The 25,867-nt window shown below is 39.4% G+C and overlaps 1 protein-coding gene across 1 annotated transcript in view; it reads left to right on the forward strand.

The window, feature by feature from the left end:
• Positions 1–3,124: 3,124 nt before the first annotated feature.
• The window catches only part of LOC139732721 (unconventional myosin-X-like), a 206,592-nt gene continuing 183,849 nt past the window's right edge, over positions 3,125–25,867 (forward strand). Inside the window, exon 1 of the mRNA XM_071643573.1 lies at positions 3,125–3,208. The gene's annotated coding sequence lies outside the window, so the exon portion shown is untranslated. The remainder of the gene's footprint in view (positions 3,209–25,867) is intronic.

Below are 25,867 nucleotides of genomic sequence, written 5' to 3' on the forward strand. Positions count from 1 at the left end.
TAATCCAGCAGAGCATTACTAGCTGCATTGCCGCATTTTACTATCATCATGTTCGTATAGCAATTTTTACTAACCGTGCTCGACTAGTTTAATGCTAGTCAGGCCAGGAATTGACCCATTTAGGTTGTGTGTGCAATAATGCTTACATATTAATATACACGTAAAACAAACAAACAAACAAAAGAATCAATCAACATTTCAAGTTTGTCTGTACATATATGGTTTGGTGGGAACCCCCCCCCCCCCCCGATATATATCATAATTATCATATAGATACCTTGGCAAACAACAACGGAAATCATGCATGGAGAGATGATAAAAAAAATAGAAAACAAGGTGCATAATATAGGAAAGGCGAGAGTATACGCGAGAGTTGGACTTAAGACATAGTGCTCTCAAGCAATGATATTCATTCATCATGTGAATACAACAGACTATGTGATGTGAGTACGATGACAATAGATTTGTCAACTTTCCCTCGGGAGGAGCATAGTGTTAAAATGAAAATCTCTTAAATCGTGATAAAGTAGAACTATGCTTTATGTCTTCTGAATAAGAACATGAATCCACGCAAAGCAAAAATTGAGCATATAAAATAAAGTTTTATGATAATGCTTTCACGCAGATCTGAAAAGACGCAGCGGAGCAACTATGTCGAAAATAGAAAAGGACAAGTTATCTGAAATCTACCATGTCAAACGATTTCCGGTGCGCAATTTTCCTGTGTGATTGCACATAATATTTTGCTCTTCTTCGTTATACTTGACTGTAAATTTGAGCTAAACAGTGTTCGAGGGTTGAAGAGATTTGCAAAAGTTCTAAATCTACAACTGTCTTATATCAACAAAAAATAATATTGATTATATGCTTTATATTGTAGGTGCAGAATTACATACACGATGAAAAGCAACCAAATAACTTTATCACAATACGAAATCAATGGGTATAATACATAATGAGAATTCAACACCGGAACGGTTAGATTACATTTCCTGGAAAGTCTCACATTGCGAGGCATTTGTTTTTTTTTTTACATGACTTATTATCATTTTTTGTAGTATGGAGAGTATCAAAATCAAAGTCTGAACGAGAAGAGATAGATGAAGTGGAACGGAAATAGTATAAAATGACTGCTGAAGTTGAAGAATAACAACGAAAAGTAAGAAATCATAGCTGCATAAAGTGTGATAACCCATGCACATTTCCAATATTTGACAAAAGCCTGCTTGAAATGGTCTCACATTATTTGCGGAGTATTACACTATAAATTATATTGCCGCAGCTAAAGACTTACATGTATAGGCCGTAAAGGTACTTAAAGGGGAAAATCCAGTCCAATAATAAGTTAGTCTGATAAAAAAGAGAGTAAAATCTTATTAGTTCAACTTTAAAGATTTGACTGAAATCGGATGAAAAATATGGAAGTTACAAAGTTTTGAGGTTTTGCTAATTTCTGCAAAACAGTTCTTGTACAGTGGATATGAATGTGCAAATGAGTGAGCTGACCACGTCATACCCTTACAATTTTCCATTGATCGTGCACAAAAGAAAATGACGAGAATTCAATGTTTCTGTCTTTGAAGTCTGGAACATGATGTTATTCCTCATGGTTGAATAACTTCAGAATAGTGATCAGTTGAATATATCAGGATTTGAGCCTCGGGCATAATTGCGTTTGAATGAAAAACTGGAAATCTAACAATTTTATGTACAAACTATATGGCAAGTTGTAAGGGGATGACATGCTCACTTTGCCAATTGCATATTCATATTGACTGTTCAAGAATTGTTTCCTAAAAAATTAACAAAACTTCAAAATGTCATAACTTCCTTATTTTTCACCCGATTTCGATCACAATTTTACCGTTGAACTCTGAATATTTTACCCTTTCTTATCAGATTAACTCAAACTCGGACTGGATTTCCCCTTTAAGCAACAACTACAAAAAAAAAATAATGTGAAGGTAAAAACACTATCGAATGAGTGGAAAACATGTGTGCTATATTATATAGGCTCAAGCCAGGGGCTATAATGGCCCTGAGAAGAGTATCATACGTTTACGAATTGATCGATTATTTAAGCCAATCTTAATTATTTTAAAGGATTTTGTGAAGATTGGTGAGCCTACACATAATCTTGCGCGTTCTGTGTGGTGATAATGCGTGTGTGAATATATATATATATATACATATATATATATATATATATGTGTGTGTGTGTGTGTGTGTGTGTGTGTGTGTGTGTGTTTGATTTGGTTTATGGTTTATGGTCTTCACTTTTTATGAAGTCCACTTATCTCATTATGTTATATTTGATTGTATTTTGTATGATAGGGGGCCCCATTCACAAGCATGGCTTTTAAGGGGTCCTAAAAAAAAACCCAACAACAAACATTTATATGTAACTCGTGAAATTTTTTGGAACAATGATTTTGTAATCTCTGATATAATATGCTTGGTTTCTGGTTTTGAATAAATTAAATTGAATTGAACTGAATTCAATTCAATCGAATTGAATAAACCAATTCAATCATGTACACACAAATTAGTGCGATCCATTGGATTGTCAAAGATCTTTCAAGGTGTCCTCCCCTGCAAACTGACATTTCATTCAAAAGTTACAACCAGAGTTATGACAACAATGACCGCATATCACATACCTGGTACGACTTTTCCGGATCAGCTAGTCAAACTTATTGAATAAAAGTTCAAAATATTTATGATATTGAAATAGTCTAAAACATATTTGCGCAGGTGGATGATGCTGCTCTTCGGACAGTTTAGGTTTATGTTTCATGGTTGTATTTTACTTTAGAATTTGTTTCATGTTTCGTCTTTGTTACACCAGCGCAAAACCAGTGAAAATATGCAACTTCTCACGCACATGCTACTTACTGTACAAACATACACGCAATCATTCTTCATGCACAATTCACAAAGTTTTGATGCCACGCCCACACACGACAGCTTGCTTGCACGACGGATGGAGGACTGAGAGTTGCTGTGCATGCGCCTCGACGTGTGGCGTGAAATGCTACGGATTGTGTATACGAAGTTATACACAGAGGGTAGTCACTGAGAGTGGCGCGTGTATGCACTTACCGCCAGGTGGGTGTGCATTGAGTTCCGATTGTACAAGTACACACCCGTGGTGCAGGGATCGGATACGGTATTCGCTTCTTCCGTCCTCGTTTCTACTGTGGATTTTGTAAGTTTTGATTATGTTGTCGTTGTTTTACCTTTTTGAAGAAAAATCATGCGAAATTATGTTTAGTTTCATAGACGTATACAAAGTTTTCAGTTTGTGTCAGTGCTCTATTACTGACAATTGTCGATTGTTGTGCTGCTAAACCGTGAGCGCGGATCTCTGCAGCGGAACAAGGTAGCGCAAGCCTCAACTCAATTACCGGAAGCGTTGCCCGGTAGGGTGTAGTCGTAGCTCCGTAGTGGGTTGGTGGGGATTCGTGGAACGGACTGTTGAGTGTTGGTGAATGCGCTCGATTGTTACAATGTTAGTCATCAACTTGGCATTTTAGTAGCTCTTAAATAGAATGAGCTTGATTTGTACGTCGTTGTTGAGTGACTGTATTTGTTACTCACTGTATTATAGTGATATAAACAAATCTTTTCAGTAATTGATGCTGCTTCAACATCAGACTGAATGAATCTGAATCCATGTCTTCGCAGTATTTTTTTTTTTTACCTCAGTGCCTATATACTATAGACCTATGTCTTTGATACAACAGGTCAAATGAGAGATAAGCACTGTACAATGATACAAATTGCAGTTGAGCTATTGTGGAAGTGGACATGTTTATGCAGTAGGCCTACCACATGTGAGTCTAGCTATAACTAAGACAATTTACAGGGTCATTTCTATGAGTATGTGTAGCATCAACAGAGAGAGAAAGTGGAATTATTTGTCTCATGTTGACAATTAAGATCTATATTGATCTACCCACAAACTGGGCGGTGTATAGTTAGCCACAAACCAAATTTGCTAAACTGCAGCACCTGAGACGAACATTTCTGATGCGCACTTCTAAGAATAAATGTCATAACATATCACAGGTTTATAGAGAGTTTACTTACTGAGTTACAATAGACCTAATTATCTTTTTTTTTCACTTGATATAAATTGATATTCTAAATCATATACACAGACAAGGGGTATGATAGTGTATGTAGAGAGAGATTTGTTTGAAGAATAATATTTTACGGTAATTTTGGAGGTAAAATGTTGCAGTTGCTTACATTCAAAGCTCTTTGATGACTGTGGCTGGTGTGAATGAATCACTGAAAGTTAACCTTATCATTTGGAAGCAGTAACCTACATTGTATGATGTGTTTCCACATTGGTATGATAGTTCATGTCTTGGTACAGTGTATATATATTCTTGCATGCAATCATTCACTAGACTGCTTTTATTCCTACTGTATGAAGAATGACCAGGAATATACATGTACAATGTATGTTATATGTACTCATGTACATATTGATGATACCTTCAAGGTCAAACTATACGTGGGCGATATGATGATATGCATGCCCAGATGTGTTTCAGGAGGAAGTTAACTTCCGCGTTCTTCCGTGTGTGTGCTTCTGATTACAGTCAGCTGTTATAGGATTTGACACTACCGAGGTTTGAACAAGACGGATGTTACTTCCATTCACATATCTTAGCTATTAGTATGTATTTTTGTCACGTAAATTATGTCAGAGCCCAAGTGAAAACTGTAGTGAGACTGATAGTCTTATTGCAGGTATCATAGGTAGCAACAATAAACTGACATATTATCATATCCCTGCATACCACTACCAGCAGCTTTTGACATTCCTTTTCCCCCTCCTAAGCTTCCCCAGTGAATTGACTGCTTAAAGTTGTAAATGTCACCTTTGGTACTATGGAAGTGAAAAGAAGAAATTGTTGTTGTGTGAAATTATAGTTTTTCATTCAAAATGATATTTATGCTGATCTGATCACCAGGTAAGAAAGAAAATCAAATGTTTAGTCTCCCTTCAATGTACGCCTGATATAATATCAAAAAGATACCATAACTGTTGATTAAAGGACAAGTTCACCTTCATAAACATAAGGATTGAGAAAATGCAACAATATTAGTAGAACACATCAGTGGAAGTTTGAGGAAAATTGGACAATCGATGCAAAAGTTATTAATTTTTTAAATTTTTGTGTTGGAACCGCTGGATGAGGAGACTACTACAACTTGTGAGTCATATGCGTACAATAGTATAAAGAAAATGTAAAAGAAAATTCAACATATTTTCACTTTTTTCGCATAATAAAAGAGCACTTGACTTGCCTCTTTCTAAAGGCAGGGGGAATAATATTACCCATAACATTTGTCGGTAACGAGTCAGGGGAATGTGTACTTTTTTCAAAAGATGGAATTTTGTGAAATTCTCTTTATATTTTCCTTATATTGTTGTACGCATGTGACATCTACATGTAAGTTATTCATACACTGCAGTAGTCTTCTCATCCAGCGGGTACTGCACAAAAACTTCAAAAATTCATAACTTTTGAACGGATTGTCTGATTTTCCTCAAACTCTTTCAATGATGTGTTCTACCAATATTGCTACAGTGTACATTCTCTCAATCCTTATGTTTATGAAGGTGAACTTGTCCTTTAAGTGTTCAGTTCAATACCATTTTAGTACGGGTAACTATCTGAGTTACAGCACACTCCTTGGGGCTAGTGAAATCAGTTTGTTGTATTGAAATTTAATTATATTTAATCATAATGCTATGCTAAATTTAATTATTGAAATTGTATTATTTCAGGGTTGAAAATGCTAAATCACAAAGACATTATAGACTTTAGGGCAAAAATGAATACTTAGTTTGATAACGAGTGGTTTAAATAGCTGTGTTCTGTATTCAATGAGAGTTCACTGTGCATACAAGACTGGTTGGATCCTGTATGCTTGTTTGGAGGGTAATTACTTCAAAGCTGTACTGCTCTTTCATAGTGAATGTAGGAAAGCATTCTTTCACGGTGTTGCTCGTATTGATGGGGGAGGATAATGTGTATTTTGAAATTGAATGCACAACGTGAGAACAAAATTATTTCTTTTAATAGCAATCAGAAAGTTTGTTTCAACCTAGCTTGACAGTGGTCTCGCCAACAACCTGAGAACAAAATATCTTTTTAGCAATCAGAAAGTTTGTTTTAACCTTTCCCTACCTTGCAAACCTCTGATTAATTCCAATTTGGTCAGATGTAGGTTTGAAAGATGGTATTAAGAAAGGGTGCAAAGCAGGTGAGGGATATATGCAAATTTCTTGAGTCAACTGACAGAAACATCCATTTGTATGAAAGTTAGAGTTGGATATCATGAAATTTTCTAGCTGTTCAAGTGCATGGCATTGTAGTCTTTTTCAGATAAAGAGGTTTGATAAGAATATTATTCATGAAACCTTTGATGCAAGACATTTATTTGCTGACAGACTGCAACCCCAAAGGAAAGCAACCTGAGTATAAAATAGCAGCCAACTGTATTACCCATCTTTAACAGCACATGCATTGAGCATTTACTATGGCGGTACATCGTATTACATTGTAAGTGACTGTGCTGAATGAAAGTGTACAGTTCATTTTTTAAAATATAATGTTTTCAACCAGATTACTGGGTACTGTTTGAGACTAACAGAACTGCGAGAGATTAAAGGTCCTGTTTACCTTTGGGAACAGTGATTTAAAAAAATTCAAGATATGACATTTAATGCATATGTGTAGGTCTGTTGTACCACAAAACATCCTATCGTATAAAATGTTCGCGATAAAGCCTAAAATATAAGGAGATGTCTGTATTTTTCTCAATAAACCGTAACTGTAGACGGTTTAGTCTGGAAGCATTTTTATTATAACTATTGTTCACATTTTGTATATTTAACAATACTTAACATCAATTTTAGCGATTCAAATTTTTACAGTGGTTGTTTCTATCCCGAACTCACATTTTAGAACTATTTTAAAGCACTAATGCTGGGTTTTTGTTTCATCTGCAAATAGTATATTATGCCTTTATTCGTGTGTGTATACATGTGTGTGTGTGGGGGGGGGGGGGGGGGGGGTAGATGAGTTTTTCAACCAGAGAACCTCTTGTGAATGGGAATTACGTGATGTCAGTGTACTGTTAATCTGTCAGAGAATTGCCGAGGGGAATACAAAAGCGTGAAATAATTGTTTCCACTGCCACGAGAGACAACGTTAATGCATGTACCTATTAAAATCATAATTGTGGAAAGAACAAGAGCAGGAACACACGTCTGATTGTATGAGAAAAACAGCCAATGACTGGCAGATGGCGCAGAGGTGGATTCACGATTGGACATACCCAGAAGGTGTCAGAAAGACACCTCTAATGATGTACTGTATCTGACCATGACATGCTGGGGGCTACTTACTACTGGTCATTTCTCTGCCTTGCAAATGCTGTCATACTGTGTAGAGCCTACAGATTGTATATTTCTGTGTTTATTTTTATGGTAGAAATGGAGAGCATTGGGTGAAGATCTGATACATGACTGTATTGAAGATCATGCTGTGTTATTATGTAGGCTTAATCAAAAGAAATGTTTAAACTGTACTGATTAAAGTGAGTACACTATCAAATTGATTTAAAAAAAGCTTAAGCACACAAAAGTTTAAAAAGTAGTGTCGTTGTTGTGGCAGTATCAAAGAGCACAACATGCTAAAATGTTTACTGAAATATGTACAAGTTTACAATGCTCTTGTCTTCAAAAAGATTTAGAATGGGGAATTTTACAGGTTTCACATTTTTTTCGGTAAATAATTTTAGCATTCAATGTTCATTTTCAGCTGCCATTTTCTTTTTAGTGTGTGGAAACTGCAGCTCATGTTTTGTTTTTGTTTTTTTTACAAATTTGTAAGACTGGAAACATTTATAAACAGTGCCTTTAATGTCACTGTGTCATTTGGAGATATTTTGGCAGTGGCTATCTTAGTAGGATAAAGGTGACAGAGAGAGAGGGAGAGAGAGAGATGGGGAAGGAAGTTCTTATGTTGACCAGAAATGATGTGAAATAGGATATCTTACTCAACCACCTGATGTGATACATCTATATATACCATACATATATTTGTGTGTGCACCTATTTTTTTTTCCTGTTACCATAGACCTTTAGATAGAGAAAATACAACTGTACATCTGTAGGCTGCATTGTGAAATTTTAACTCGTTGAGGACGGAACGATTTTGCTGTATACAACAGACATTTCCAATAGATACCTGCCTGAGTATACTCGAGACTTGTCTTCAACGGGTTAATAAGGCAAGAAAGAAAATGTTATATAATCAATTTATCAAGCTTATTGACCATTGTAATACTACGCTCTATTCTTCCGTTGGTTATTGAAATTTAAAGCACTGGAAGTTTTGCCAGACCATCTTTATACTTTTGCCATTGTTCCATGATGAGGATTCCTTCCAATGCATAAATCAGTACGAATGACAAAACTGCATGTACTGTAATCTAAATTAATAGTGATAAAGATTAGGATATGATTCAAGCTCTTTTCTGTGTCAAGATTGAAATTGAAGACATGGCACACAAGCACACACAAGTTGTATAGAACAGTATAACAGTTCCATGAACATCTAGACTATTCACTTCGTGTCACTTGCCCCTTATGATGAGATATGCACTACAATTATTGTACATAGTGTACCAGTTGTGACATTGCATTGAATTCAATATACCAGTAGTATGATGTGACTTCAATAGACAATTTATGTACCAGGTAATGTGTTCATATTCTATGTGTACTTTGCTCTCACAAAGCGTGCTGTAGGCTTAACGTACCTAGAAACAGGGACATATATATGTATGCTTCCACCTCCCTGCTAGAAACAACTGATGAATGCTATTTAGAAAACTTCTGCCTGAGAAATTTAATTGGAGGGAGCAGGTGGATGAAGTGTAGTTCGTTACTTGGCTGAGGGAAACGTTTATGAATTTTGATACATTTACAGAAACCGTCTATTAGGGGATATGACGGTTGACAGCCACACAGCAGTTGCCTCGATATTCTGATTGCATTTCCTTGTGTGTGTGTGTGTGTGTGTGTGTGTGTGTGTGTTTGCTCGAGCGTAAAGCTCCTTGAGATGTGTAAAGGGGGGGGGGGGGCTAAGGTATGAGGGGTCACTAGTAGTTACATGATTCATACTAGCAGACAATGTTAGGCTTCAGATACAGGCAAACCACACACCACACATTTCTCCAAAGTAGTCCATTTCTTTTCTTCTTTTTTTTTTTCCCTGTCAATGCACATTTGAACAAGTTACTGATACTATTACAATACCAATGTGGTCTTGTGAAGTTGACAATGAATCCACAAGTGATCAATCAACCGATGAGATTAAAGTCTTTTTCCTGACAAGCAGATGTTTGTAGGAAATCTTAAGATTGGTAGTATGAATCACTGTTTGCACTTTTATCAAAAGAATAAACACCAAAGCCCCCCCCCCCTACATTGTATTTCTCTAATACATACATGTAGGAGAAATGGATTCCTGTTTCCATGGGTGATTAATATGATGTGAAGGGATAGTCATGGAATTGTTATATAATGTTATGTAATCATATGATGTATGACAACTTTATGCTTGTGGTATTAAAGATAGCACTAAGACTACAGGCCCAAGCTGGTCTGTGATTATCACATATAATATAGGGTAAGAGTATCGTCGTCTTATGAAAGTCTCACAGTGAGTTGATAGTGTCTGTGAGTCTGCATTGATAGCGGAGCAAAAATATCCAGTCAACGTAGTGTGTGCTCCAATTGTTAAGTTCTACCTTTTTTGTCATTTTTAAAGAAATAAAAGGCATTCCGACATGGTGAAGGAAATTATTTTGCTATGTATCGGGTATTGTATTTATAATCAAATGATGCTCAAACACTGGTTTCATACAGCTGATTATACAACCAAAGTCTATGAACAGGAAATTTCCCTTTAGGGGATCTAAATTAGAGGAAATTTCCTCATGCCCTACAAATGTATTTTCCCCAGATTTGCACAATTTCAAGTCTGTTTCTTCTTGAAGTGTATAGTAATTTGTGTCATCAAGTATAGACAGAATTTAATCACCTGTCAATTTCATTTAAAAAGATGTTTGGTGTTCATGGTATATCATCAAAAAGTAGAACTTAAAGGGGACAATTCTGTCCCTGCCACTCCTCACTTCGTATTTATAAGGGTTTGTATGAGATGCATTGTCAAAGAACCTCAAGTTTTCTAGGCATGATGCTGAGCCTGGAGATTCAAAGTGCTGCATTTTGCAGCCAAGTTTTTTCTTTTCCTTTGCCCCTCATGTGTGAAGGGTGGAAAATGAAATTGTTTTCCACATTGCGATGCAAAGATTGATAGCTTTTATGTGTGTGAGTGCAGGTATTGGGTCTAGGGCAGAGAGGTGAGACTCGCCTCCCTGTTCTAGGGCTAGTGAGCATGCTGAAGATTTTGCTCTGTCAACACGGGTTGATCATGGCACCTTATCAAATTAGGGGTGATTGGGGAGGATTACGCATTTGCTCTGTGGGATCAGATTCCAGGAAATTCTTTCTGAAACAACCCATGGGGTAAGTGACCCAAAGAATCCACTGATCAAGCAAGTACATCTAACTTCCAAGGTTTCTAGGGATTTCCTCAAACAGCAACATATCTTTGATTCTGTCTACTCACGATGAAATCTCTCATAATGAAATATGATTAGTCACAACGAAAGGGAAACATAATTCAACTCTACAGAAAGAGTATAACAGTCATTTAATCAAGGACTCGACGATGCAAGAGTCTTCCTGCAATATCTGTATGTTGATGTGTGTCTGTGCAGAGTATGAAATTGAATGCGAGTGGTATATGTTCTATCATGATGAATGAGACTTTCAAAAGAGCACACTTTGGTCTTACAAACTCACAACAATGTTGGTCTCTAATGGAAGAAATAAAAAACTGGCTGTGAAACACAGGTTATCATATAGGCCTAAGTAAAGCTAACATAGCTGTCATCAAATTTGTATTCTGAGGAACATCAGCGTGATTTTCAAGTCCACTCAAAAAATTACCCCAGATCCTCTATCTAATGACTTCAGCTGTGCAAGATAATATCGGTATTTTACCTGAGCACTACCTGGTAATTCTTTCTCATTATTTGCAATATTTTGACTGAATTGAGTAATCATGCGTGATGTATACCATTGATAACCAGGCTGTCGTCAATTTGGATTGCTTCTTCTTTACTTTCGCCCACTATATGGAGACTACATTGTAGCTGTTGCCGCAGTGCACATTCATGCATGCTAAACATCACAAAAAACAGAGAGAAAAAGAGAAAAATGAACATCTGTGCTCCCTGAATCATTTTGTCTCACATATCTTTTTTATCATTCAGTCCTAAAAAATGATTTATATCAAATTGATTTATGAAATGAGTCATATGGTGGTGAAATACTGATGTTCATTCAGGCAGCCTGAGAATTTTCCGCAATATCGATTTGGAGTGCGCTCTTTTCGATCTTGTATCTTTATTACATCATGCTTTTTCCCCTGATTCCCCCTCCTCTCTCCACGAATGAGAGATAAAAAACATTGTTGTGGCAAGCCTTTACTTTACTTTATCTCTCTTTACTTGCTGATTTTATTATTATTATATATAATATTATTATTATTAGCTTTATTAATCATCATCATCATCATTTGTTATCATTATTGTATCGTTATAAAAATTGTTATATCATCATTATCATATCTAATCATTATGATTGGTACTGTAAAACCAGAAATTTTTGCAAATTTTTCAAGGAGCCATATTTACAAAATTAAAATGCATGTGAAAGATCTTGTCTGCAGTGTATGCATGGAATGCCAGTGGCAGTTTACACAATTTTTTTTGCTGCAAAAAAGGCCATCAGCTACACTTGTACAATTCTATAAAAATTTAGCACAGACTGCAATGAATGTCATGTTGTGATAGAGCTGTGATGTGTAGGCCGTATGTTCACAAAACAGGGATTTACAGACATATTTTTTGTTGTTTAATTGTGTGTGGGGGGGGGGGGGAGGGGGTTCGGGAGGGGAGGGAAGTGAAGAGGAGGTTTCGATGATTCAAACCATCACAGTTGTGGAAAAGTCCAAAACAATTAAGAATTATGTCTCTCTCAAATTCCTGAAATCCCATCTTGAATTCCTAACAGCCGTGCCAGAGAGCTGGCCAAACGTTCCTCTGCGTATCGCAAGCTTTGATTTATTGCAGGTGCTAAGTGTATAGTACTGTATCAAGCTTCTCCGTGCAGAAGCGTTGTTTATATCCTTTACGAAACAGAATGGACAGGTTTGTTTACAAGTTTATCTACTCAGATGCTACTTCTGTCACAGTAAGGAAAAAAAGTGATAACGAACAAGACCGACTGAATTTCAAAGCATCTCAGCTTGAAGTACATCTTCCAGGAGCGTGATTTGTTGTCAGTTGTTATTTCCAGAATTTCAAAATTTAATGCGTTAGTTTTAAGTTTGTAATGTCTGGTCTGCTGCACTGTGACTAACACTAGTAACAGGGTGTTCAGATGCATAATATACTAGAACAGTATACACGTAGCTATACCAAAATGGTAAAGCTCTGCAATGAATTTATACGTTTGAATGCTGACTAATGAAACAACGTATAATGAAACGACGGTCAGAGCATCGTTTCGAACTAGAACTCAATAATGACTCAGCATTCCATCATGTCCATGGTGCGTCTGAACGTATGGCGACCATAGAATGGTATAACTGGGTGGGGCTCAATGGGAGCGCGCACGAAAGGTGACCCCATAGCTGTCACTCATGACCATAACAGCATATGCAGTGGGAAACTGCACATCTATGCGACGTTTTCCAGAACGGTTGAGATTAGCATCTGAACGGTCTGTCGACTATACGATGATTCTTTATACGTCATTTCTTTGTCTGAACAGGGAGTAATCTATATCGAATGAAACCTAATCCCCTTACTTATTGAGTTATGTTCAAGTGTATGTTCAAGTGTTTGATGCAGTCTCACGTAAAAACTCATTTGACAACATGATAAACTCTTTCATTTAAGCGACTCGAAATAATCCCTGGTTCAAGCAGGTTGCCATGGTGAAGTTAGAAAAAAGAAAATGTGTTTTTTTTTCTAGATTGTTTACACTTTTGTTCTCAAGTGTAGTCACTAGATCAAAATAGAAAAACACCAAAGATAACTAATAGAAAATCTTTAGATAGTTCAGGCTTCCTTGGCCCATTGTTCGAGAGGTGCTGCTACCCAGGAAAATCAGATGCCGTTTCCTAACATGTGTTACTACCATCACACTCCTTTTTTCCACAGTTTTAAAATTTTTAGTTTCAGTTATGAGTCGGTTTCTCTAATATGCATTGTCTGGAAAGTATTATGCGAAATAACATGCTTTTATAGTTGATGAGCCTCAAAGCACCAATAGTGAGGGGTAAAAATAAAGTGCTTCATATTCTTTCTCCAAGCAGTTGATTACTTGAAATGGTAACTCACTCTTGGGCTGGTTGGGCAATTAAAGGACAAGTTCACCTTCATATACCCTGTATGTGTGGATAGAGTGAATGCAGTGAGTGCAGCAGTATTAGTGTAACACATCAGTGAAAGTTCGGGGAAAATCTGACAACCTGTTAAAAAAATTATGAATTTTTGAAGTTTCAGTGCCATTATTGCTGGATGAGAAGACTACTACAGTGTGTGATGCCACATATATAGAAAGAAATGTGAAGAGGATTCCACAAAATTTAATTCTTTAAAAAAGTACACAAGGACTTTTTATTGATGTAAAAGGTTAATATTATTCCCCCTGCCTTCTAAAAGAGGCAAGTCGGGTGCTCTTTCACTATCTAAGAAACGTGAAAATATGTTGATTATTCTCTATATTTTCTTAACCTGTTGAGGACGAGTCCCGAGTATACTCGGGCAGGTGTCTATGGGAAATGCGTGTTGTAGCAAAATCAAACCGTCCTCAATGGGTTAATATCGTTCTACGCATGTGATATCACAAACTGTAGTAGTCTTCTCTTTGAGCTATAGTGGCACTAAAAAATCATAACTTTTGAACAAATTGCCTGATTTTCCCCTTGAAACTTTTACTGATATTACTGCAGTCACTCAATCCCAGCATATAAGTGAGCTTGTCCTTCGAACTATGTCATACCCTCTCAGCCACTAGCAGTGAAAGACAAGGGAAGCTAAAGATTGCTGTCCTACATTGTTTGCATACTAGAATCCAAGGGGAGTGTATTGCCTTGAAAGGGATTGTATAGTTATTGGATTGGTTGAGGTACGTAAGGATTCAGCTTAAAACTTTTTGCATGAGAAACAACTTCAGGAAATGGTAAAGAGCATACAATTCTAAGGGAAATTCAAACTTTAATTCAGCATTGATGAAAATTGGTTTTGAAGTGGCTGAGAACTCCAAAAAACAAAGTATGTAAAACATAGCAATCCTAATTAAAGGTAGGTCCTGCCTTTTTATTAGGTTTGCCTCATTTTGGATATCTCAGCAATTTTAAAACCAAGTTTCATCAAATAAACTGAATTGTTTTTAGAATTACATGCTTTTTCATATTTCACAATATTCAGATTTCTCATTATCTAAAATACCATCATTAAAAAAAAAAAATGTTGGAAATCCGAAGCCCCATGTCAACTGAAACTGTAGACCTACTATCACTTTAATATGCTTATGGTAAAACTCACACTGGACAGGAAAGGGAATGCACAATAAGTTGCACTTTGCAAACAACGTGTTAATTATAGTTGTCAGTAATGGTTGCTGTCCATTGTTCTATGATATGACACGGCATGACATATAGGCATGAAAGCAAAACAATTACTATAATAGGACATGCTGAGGGACATTATGTAGGTGCCCTATTGTTTTTATGCATGGACAGAGAAACTTGCAGGTATCCTTTTCTCGCAAAGGAATGCTGCAGTGTGATGTCATAGCCTTGGGTGAATAGGTAAGGAGAGCATCTTGGATTAAATTACCTACATTGTGTATTGCTTGGATGTAATTTAAGGCCTGAAACAAGGAGTGATTAATAGTATTTGAAACTGTCAAGGCTGTTAATGACAAGATTCAAACTGCATTGTGTCCATTTTGACCTCAGGTTGATCTCGAAATACAAATTAATGACTATCGAGCATGATGGTAGAGTCCATAGAACAGCATGTGATATCCATATTTGTGTAAAGGCTATCAGAAGTATGTCCTTTTGTGGGCGTTTTATTCCCAAGTTTTCATCAACGTCATTGTTATGTGCATTTTCTCTTACCAAAACATAACAGAGCTTAATAAAGTAAACCTTCTGCTTAAAATAACTTTTGATATAAAGACAGGATAACAAAGCGAACAAGAGAGAGCGTGCAATGTGTGAGGTGTCTATTTCTGTGTCTTGGTATGTTTTCTGCTGCACTTCATATGACAATAACAAGATTAGGTTTCCCACCCAGTCTGAAATCATGCATCGCTCAAGTAAATTCACCTACCGTAAAACAAGGAATGTTGGCATGCATTAAGCCGAATTTGTTATAACACATATTTTTCCCCGTGACACCTGCCCAAGTATACTTGGGACTGGTCTTCAGTGGGTTAATTGCACAAAATTAAAATGCATGCAAAGGTTCTTGTGTACACTTTGTATATGAAATGCCAGACATTTTGCAAAAATTTCCTGCCATGAAAAAGGCTGTTGGCTCCAATTCACAAAAATTTAATGCCGCAAAAAAAACATCATGTTTTACATTATTATTAAAATGAGAAAGAGTGTAGTCCAAGATGTGTTGTTGAACCTACATTGTTGGTCTCTTTCAAAAGCCTGTGATTTCCATCATAACTAATGTCTGGAATAGTTGAATTTACATAATAATAGATGTGAGGCAGGAATATCATGAGCACTGAGTGTCACAGTGTTTCAAACACCTCCAAAGGGAAAGTAATGCCCCTGTTTACCATTGTGAGCAGTAATCTAAAAAATGTTTGAATTATTACATTTGATGCATATGTATAGTTCAGTTGTATCAATCACAAAACATCCTACCATATGTCGCAACAAAGCCACAAATATAAGGAGATACAGTGCTGTATCACTAATTTTCTCAATTAGCCATAACTGTAAAGGGTTTATTAAGAGTAACAATTTTAATAAAACTATTGTTTTATTTTGTATACTTCAAAATTTATACGTTGGTTGTTTCTATCCCTAACTCACGTTTTAGAACTACAATGTATTTTTGAAGCACTAATGTTTTGTTTGTTTGTTTGTTTGTTTTCATCTGCAAATGATCATTACTAGTGGCTTTAGGCATGGACTGTACCATTCAGGACCTTGTCATGACACATGATTTGAATGATGGAGAGCAACAACAATAACAACAAAAAAACACAGAAAGAAAAATCATATTTTTTGCAGTTTTATAAAGCCTATCTGAGGCTGAAATTTGCTGAAGAGGCGATGTGTTTTCATTTGAGGATATAGCAGAGGAGTGAAGACTAAGGGTAAAGGAGAGTGAGAAATAGAAAGATATTAAAGGGGATATAGAGGAAGAGGAGATAAACCTAGGACAGACAAGAAAACCGAAAGAGGGAGGGGCAATTAGGAGACAATCTATATATAGGCTAATTAGTGTAGGTGGAATTCATACACTACAGTGACCTCTCACCGAGAATAATCGAGACAGATACAGGGGAAAGGTGTGGAGGGTGAATTCGAAATTAACTCGAGTGATGCCACGAAGGATCAGAAGAGCTGTGTTATAACAGCCAGTGAGATACCATTATTAGGAAACACATTGAAACAATTTCACACTTTCTTATTGTGTTTTTTTTTAAATGTGTCTGATTTGTCTTATTTGTCCAAGAGCCTGAACACACTGTAACATTAATAGAAATGAATTTGAGAAGCATGATTTCAAACATGTTTTGTAAGTTTCTGTAAGTGTGAGATCCCTTGATTTTCTGCTTGAGAAGCAAAAGAAGAAGAAGTAGAATGTTACGACCAAAATCACTCCGAGAATGATCGCACAAAAGAAACAATCAACTAATGTTCAGGCGGTTTATTAACGGTGATATTGTGGGTACAGACTGGTAATCGGCGTCACATCAATACAATAATGATCACGAGAAACAAATATAAGTCAGTAATGGAATCACTTACGTACACATTACACGCAATATCCCTGGAAATGTCCAAATACGATGCTTGATGCACAAATGAATGATCCGTGATGCACCGATGAATGATTCCTTCGACGTAACTCCAGAGGCGCAGGTTACGATAGTCCACGGTATAGATCCGGGGTAAAATCCACGAAATAGGTCCACGGCGAAACGTGCAGAGTCCAAACGTTGTGACGACCACGTCCAGTTGATGCGTTGAATGATGATTCACTTAATAACGTTCAGCTAAGAATCCAGCCCATCACAGCTTTGCCATAGCAATGTCCGTTGACATTAAAATATGGAGTCCAATGAAGGCACATTAATTCTCTGCAGGCAAAATGTCTCCCAGGCCTTATCTCCACAAACATAACAGGTCAGCAGGTAACACAGGACTGACTATAACAAGTCACTTCAGAGCCAGAAGTGACGTAACTCTCAGAGCAGAGGTGTTGGGTACTCTGCCTACTGCAGAATTTCTCTGGCTTATATACTATCCATTCACCCCCTTCTAGCACATTCTATAACTCTCTCCAACCTACTAGCCAGTCCAAGTTCCAGGAAACCTGGATGACTCACTGCCTAACTATGTACAAAACATCATTACCAAGAATAACTACCAATCACATTGGGCTACAGGGACAGTGCCTCACTCAGCCAAACATGTAAGCACTTCCCAGAACTTTCTGGAATGGGTGAAATCATTCTAGATTGAGTGAGCTATAATGTATTTCCTGTTACATGCATGTACTGTATAGCTACATTGTATACCACCTAGAAAATTCTCCTCTGATCTGGTCATCCTGTATGTACTATATCTATACCACATAGAATGTTCTCCATTAATCTGGTCAACCTGTGTACATACACATTAAAACAACCATGCATGCAGTACATCATACATGTACATAACTACTAGTGATACATTTGTGACACCATCCCCCATGGGAAAAAGAAAGCCTTGCCGTAGCATGGGCGTCACCAGGGGGGGTGCGTTGGGTGCGAACGCACCCCCCTTCAGACCCTTAAAAAAAAAAAAAAAAAAAAAACTTCAGTCTGCGAGCGACCTCAACGCCGGACACTAAATGATTATTATTTTTTTACCTATTTATTTTTTTTTTTGAAATTTTGCATCGGGGACAAAAAAAAAAAAAAAAAAAAAAAAAGGGGGAAAAATCGTGGGCAAAAGCAATTCGCACCCCTGGTTCTGGCAGCACTGATTTTATACATAATTATCTACTAGTGCAAGTGTATTCTATACAGTGTTGACTATATACATAGATTTTGGACATCCTTCCCATACTAATTGGTCACTTCGACGCCACCTCGCTGGTCATACCTCCTCCAGTCATGAACATAAACCGACACCCTTGACCACCAGTGGCGGATCCAGGGGGAGGGGCGCACCGGGCGTGCCCCGCCCCCTCTTAATTTCCAAAGCGAAAAAGTATAGCTACAAACGGCAGTTTTTGGACTGTAAAATGTCAAAATTTTCAAGCTCGCTCGCTGGCATTTAGTCGTACTGCCATTCTCCTGAAGTTGCTGCCAGTAATTGCCGGCAGTTCCACCCGGTGCGCCTCCCCCCCCCCTTACTGCAAAAAATATAGCTACAAACGGCAGTTTTTGGACTGTAAAATGTCAAAATTTTCAAGCTCACTCGCTCCGCTCGCTCGCATTTAAATTCTCCTAATATTGCTGCCAGTAATTGCCAGCAGTTGCGCCCGGTGCGCCCCCTCAATTTCTAAAGCAAAAAAAAAAAAAAAAGATATAGCATCAAACGGCAGTTTTGGGACTGTAAAAATGTCAAAATTTTCAAGCTCGCTCGCATTTAATCTTTATGCAAATCCCCTGATGTTACTGCCAGTAATCGTCCAGTTGCGCCCGGTGCGCCTCCCCCCCCCCTTTAATTTCCAAAGCGAAAAAATATGGCTACAAACGGCAGTTTTTGGACTGTAAAATGTAAAATTTTCAAGCTCGCTCTCTTCGCTCGCTCGCATTTAATCTTTATGCAATTCCCCTGATGTTACTGCCAGTAATTGTCTGCAGTTGCGCCCGGTGCGCCCGGTGCGCTCCCCCCCCCTTAATTTCCAAAGCGAAAAAATATAGCTACAAACGGTAGTTTTTCTACTGTAAAATGTCAAAATTTTCAAGCTCAAGCTCGCTCTCTTCGCTCGCTCGCATTGAATCGTTATGCGATTCACCTGATGTTGCTGCCAGTGCCAGTAATTGCCAGCAGTTGCGCCAGGTGGCATGCGCTCCCCCCCCCCTTAATTTCCAAAGTGAAAAAATATGGCTAAGAACGGCAGTTTTTGGACTGTAAGATGTAAAATTTTCAAGCTCGCTCTCTTCGCTCGCTCGCATTTAATCGTTATGCAATTCACCTGATGTTGCTGCCAGTGCCAGTAATTGCCAGCAGTTGCGCCCGGTGGCATGCGCTCCCCCCCCCCCTTAATTTGCAAAGTGAAAAAATATGGCTAAGAACGGCAGTTTTTGGACTGTAAAATGTAAAATGTTCAAGCTCGCTCTCTTCGCTCGCTCGCATTTGATCTTTATGCAACTCCCCTGATGTTACTGCCAGTAATTGTCTGCAGTTGCGCCCGGTGCGGTCCCCCCCCCCTTAATTTCCAAAGCGAAAAAATATAGCTACAAACGGCAGTTTTTCTACTGTAAAATGTCAAAATTTTTAAGCTCGTTCGCATTGAATCGTTATGCAATTCACCTGATGTTGCTGCCAGTAATTGCCAGCAGTTGCGCTCGGTGGCATGCGCTCCCCCCTTAATTTCCAAAGCGAAAAAATATGGCTAAGAACGGCAGTTTTTGGACTGTAAAATGTAAAATTTTCAAGCTCGCTCGCATTTAATCGTTATGCAATTCACCTGATGTTGTTGCCAGTAATTGCCAGCAGTTGCGCCCGGTGCGCCCCCTCCCTTAATTTCCAAAGCGAAAAAAATATGGCTAAGAACGGCAGTTTTTGGACTGTAAAATGTAAAATTTTCAAGCTCGCTCTCTTCGCTCGCTCGCATTTAATCTTTATGCAATTCCCCTGATGTTACTGCCAGTAATTGTCTGCAGTTGCGCCCGGTGCGCCCGGTGCGCCCCCCCCCCCTTAATTTCCAAAGCGAAAAAATATAGCTACAAACGGTAGTTTTTCTACTGTAAAATGTCAAAATTTTCAAGCTCAAGCTCGCTCTCTTCGCTCGCTCGCATTGAATCGTTATGCGATTCACCTGATGTTGCTGCCAGTGCCAGTAATTGCCAGCAGTTGCGCCAGGTGGCATGCGCTCCCCCCCCCCCCTTAATTTCCAAAGTGAAAAATTATGGCTAAGAACGGCAGTTTTTGGACTGTAAGATGTAAAATTTTCAAGCTCGCTCTCTTTGCTCGCTCGCATTTAATCGTTATGCAATTCACCTGATGTTGCTGCCAGTGCCAGTAATTGCCAGCAGTTGCGCCCGGTGGCATGCGCTCCCCCCCCCCCCCCTTAATTTCCAAAGTGAAAAAATATGGCTAAGAACGGCAGTTTTTGGACTGTAAGATGTAAAATTTTCAAGCTCGCTCTCTTCGCTCGCTCGCATTTAATCGTTATGCAATTCACCTGATGTTGCTGCCAGTAATTGCCAGCAGTTCCGCCCGGTGCGCCCCCCTCCCTTGATTTCCAAAGCGAAAAAATATGGCTAAGAACGGCAGCTTTTGGACTGTATTAAAATGTAAAATTTTCAAGCTCGTTCGCATTTAATCGTTATGCAATTCACCTGATGTTGCTGCCAGTAATTGCCAGCAGTTCCGCCCGGTGCACCCCCTCCCTTTATTTCCAAAGCGAAGAAATATAGCAACAAACGGCAGGGGTTTTTTTTACTGTAAAATGTCAAAATATTCAAGCTCGCTCGCTCCGCTCGCTCGCATTTAATCGTTATTCCTTTCTCCTGATGTTGCTGCCAGTAATTGCCGGCAGCTGCGGCCGGTGCGCCCTCCCCCTTTATTTCCAAAGCGAAAAAATATAGCTCCAAATGGTATTTTTTTTTTTACTGTAAAAGATGAAATCCTAGCTACGCCGGTGCCCTTTCCCCGCTTGGTTTCCCTCAACAACAGTAAAAGTCTAGGGATTGAGAGCTTCCTTTATTCCAAATGTCTGTCCAAAAACAAATCTCGTTACATTAGGGTCAAAACGCACCCCCCTTGAAAAAAAGCTGGTGACGCCCCTGCGTAGCAAGGGTTTCTTTTACCTTCACAATTTCTCATTATTATTTATAGTGAATGTGAGGTAAAATCCAAGTCAAGCTACAATAATCACATACTATCACATGTCTTTTGGATAGCTGTATTCATTCCATGTTCTCTTTTCATGGATACCATTTACAATGATATTGCTTGGATTCTCAGAGCTTATACAATCATATCAAACTGTTTTGCACACATTAATGAATATGCTAAACACATACACTGAAAATGATATGCGGTGAAAACTTTTCACCTTTGATACTCCCTTCATGTTACACTCTTGACAGAGCGTCGGCAATTACATTGTTTTTGCCTGCCACATGTTTGATTTTGAGTGCATATGGCTGCGTCATCATGCTCCATCTGAACAACCTGTTGTTCTTCATTTTGAACCGGTCTAAAAAGACCAAGGGGTTGTGGTCAGTATAGACTGTGATCTCCCCTTTGCTATTTGTCAAGTACACTTCGTATTGTTGGAGGGCAAGGATGAGACTGAGAGCCTCCTTCTCAATTGTGGAGTACTTCTTCTGGTATGCGTTCAATTTTTTGGAGAAGTAGCTAACTGGTCGTTCAGTGCCTTCTTCATCTTCTTGGAGCAAAACCGCTCCCACTCCTACATCGCTCGCATCTATTGCCACCTTGAATGGCTTTGCGAAGTCAGGAGCTGCCAAAACAGGCTCATTAGCAAGGACTGCCTTTAGTTTCTCGAAGGCTCTTTGACACTCATCAGTCCACGTGTACTTCGCCTTGCCCTTCAGCAGGTTTGTTAGGGGGGTGACTACAGTGCTGAAATTCGGTACAAATTTCCTGTAGAAACCAGCCATGCCCAGAAATCTGAGCAACTCCTTCTTGGAGTGGGGAATGGGAAAGCCTAGTATAGCCTCTACCTTGGCTTCTCTTGGCAATACTTGTCCCTGACCGACTACATGCCCGAGATACACCACTTTGGCCTTTGCAAATTCACTCTTTGCCAGATTAATCACCAATCTGGCCTCCTTGAGTCGATCGAAAAGTTGCCGCAAGTGTGTAATGTGCTCCTCCCATGTGTCACTATACACAAGGATGTCATCAATGTATACTACACAGTGGTCAAGTCCGGCAATGATTTGGTTTGTCAGCCGTTGGAAGGTGGCCGGAGCATTTTTCATGCCGAATGGCATTACTTTGCATTGGAACAAGCCATCTGGTGTAGCAAAGGCAGAAATCTCTCTGGCTTTGTCGGTCAAGGGCACTTGCCAATATCCCTTTAGAAGGTCTATTTTACTGACATATGCAGAATTTCCGACCCTGTCAATGCAGTCTTCAAGTCTGGGAATGGGGAAAGAATCTGTTTTCGTCACGGCATTTACCTTGCGGTAATCTATACAGAATCTTTGAGACCCATCCGGTTTGGGTACCATGACGATTGGGGAGCTCCAACTGCTTTTACTCGGTTCTATTATGTCATTGTCTAGCATGTATTGAACCTCTTCCCTTACTTTTTGCAGTTTGCTTGGGTTTAGTCTGTAAGGGTTTTGCTTGATAGGGTCAGCATCTCCTACATCAACATCATGTACAGCCAGAGGGGTGCAACCTGGTTTGTCTTTACACAGTTCTTTGTACTCATGTAACAGACTAGTCACATCTTTCTTCTGATTTTCAGGTAGGTAGTTCAGTGCCTCATCTACTTTCCCTAACATCTCTGAGTTAGACAACCTGGCACTAGAGGGCTCACTTCCATTCTCATCTTGAGCTTCTCCCTCTTCATCTACTTCTTCTTCTACCACCTGAGCTACACCTACCGGCTGACTAGCCTTTCTCTCATAGTACTCTTTCAGCATGTTTATGTGACACACCCTCTGATCTTTTCGTCTGTCTGGCGTACTGATCACATAGTTCACATCATTGAGTTTCTTTTTGACACTGTATGGGCCACTGAACTTGGCTTTCAGTGGTTCACCTTGTATGGGCAGCAGTACAAGAACTTTGTCACCTGGGTTGAAAGTTCGGGCTTTGGCATTTTTGTCTGCCTTTCTCTTCATAGAGTCTTGTGATACTTTCAAGTGTTCCCTAGCTACCTCACAAGCCTTTGAAAGCCTTTCACGAAACTTTGACACGTAGTCAAGTAGGTGGACCTCATCATCCTCAGTCATGAATTTCTCTTTGATGAGCTTCAGTGGGCCCCTAACTTCATGACCATACACCAACTCAAATGGGCTGAAACCCGTCGACTCATTTGGGGAGTCCCTCGTTGCGAACAGCAGGAAAGGGATGCCCTTATCCCAATCCTCGGGATACTCCTCGCAAAATGCCCTAATCATTGTCTTTAGGGTCTGGTGGTAGCGCTCCAACGCACCTTGGGATTGGGGATGATAAGCTGACGACTTCAGCTGCTTCACACCCAAACGATACATCACCTCTTGAAATATGCCTGACATGAAATTTGACCCTTGGTCAGACTGCACTTCCTTGGGCAACCCATACCTAGTGAAAAACTGCACTAGAGCATCTACCACAGTCTTAGCAGTGATATTTCGCAATGGGATAGCCTCTGGAAACCGTGTAGACATGTCCATGATTGTCAAGAGGTACTTGTGACCTGACCTTGTCCTAGGCAAAGGTCCAACACAGTCAACTAGAACCCGACTGAATGGTTCTTCAAACGCAGGTATCGGAATCAATGGCGCCGGCTTCACCGAATGCTGTGGTTTACCAGCCACCTGACATGTGTGACAAGTCTTGCAAAACTCAGCCACATCCACATTCAACCCCGGCCAATAGAAATGCCTCATGATCCGATCCTTTGTCTTTCTGACGCCTAAATGGCCGCCAACAGGTAACTCGTGAGCAATCCTCAAGATCTCACCGCGGTAACAGGGAGGGACAACAACTTGACGGACCACCGTCCAATCCTCATCAGCTGGCCTATGGGGAGGTCTCCACTTCCTCATCAAAATGCCATCTTTGACATAATAGCACTCAGGGACCTTTTCAGCCTCAGCCTCAGAACACGCCGTCTGAGACAAGCCTTTCAACTCAGAGTCTGCCTGCTGTGCTTCAACCAAGGAAGACTTGCTAAACAGCCCATCACTGTTAGCCTCGGAGCCTAATACAGCAACCCCATCATTCAAATCCTTGAAAAAGGTTTCTGCCAACCAAACACCGGAATTCTCCTCCACATCAACAGAATCCGCATCATCTTGAACAGCTCTACGAGCCTGAGACCTAGTCACAACACAATCTGGGAAAATCCCAGGAAACTCCTCCTGCAACTGCTCAGTTTCAGCAACCACCACTGGTTTATCCGAAACAACTGGAGACGCAACCACCTTGTCCCCAGCCAAGTCATTCCCCAACAGGAAATCAATGCCTGCCATGGGCAACTCGGGAACAACTCCAACAGTCACAGGACCAGAAACTAGGTCACACTTCAAATCCACTCTATACAGTGGCACTGACATATAACTGCCATCAACAGTCTGAATCAAGACTTTTGCATTCACTGCACTATCTGGTGGAAAAGTCATACCACCATCCACCATCAATGACTGAGAAGCCCCAGTATCCCGCAGGATGACCACTGGCTTACCTGCCTCACCAGAAGTACATGGGGTCACCTCACCATCAAACAAAAAGCTACGATAGCTCTCATCCACCTGCTTCATCCTATCTTTGAATTTGGGAGATTGACTTTCAACGGCCTGTGTTTCACTGAACGGGACACTGTTTTCGGGTAGGACACTTTTTGACATGACAAATCCCATGTCCTTCTTTGTTTTGTTTTGCAACTTCCAACACTGTGACTTTACATGCCCTGTCTTGTTACAGTGAAAACATTTGATGACATTTGCACTTGTACTGGACCCTTTGTCAGATTGAGGCTTTGGTGCCGATGAAGTGTCAGAACTCGTGCCTTTTTCAGGACCAGCATTCTTTGGATTGCTCGACTGATTTTTGTCTCTCTTATTTCCAGAGAAATTCCTGAAAGGTGGTCTGTTGTCATTTCTGTGGGTCAGCTCATACTCATCAGCCATCAAGGCTGCTTTATGCAAACGTGTCACTTTGTGATCATCCAAATGTGACCTCACACTGAAAGCAACACTCTTTTTGAATTCTTCCAAGAGAACAACCTCACGTAGGTTATCAAAGTCCTGATCCACTTTCAGGGATCTGTACCACCTATCAAACATCATTTCTTTTTCACGAGCAAACTCAACATGTGTCTGGCCTGGTCTGCGGTACGAATTTCTGAACTTGTGTCTGTACGCCTCTGGCACCAACTCATAAGCATTCAACACTGCTTTCTTGACTGTAGCATAGTCACATGATTGCTCTTCAGAGAGAGATGAGTACACATCAGCTGCTTTGCCGACAAACACACTTTGAAGGAGCAAGGGCCAAAATTCCTGTGGCCAGTTCAAACT

The sequence above is a fragment of the Diadema antillarum genome, unplaced genomic scaffold (assembly GCF_040938485.1).
Source record: "Diadema antillarum isolate AM-2024a unplaced genomic scaffold, OU_Dant_1.0 seq00000445_RagTag, whole genome shotgun sequence".
Taxonomy (NCBI): domain Eukaryota; kingdom Metazoa; phylum Echinodermata; class Echinoidea; order Diadematoida; family Diadematidae; genus Diadema; species Diadema antillarum.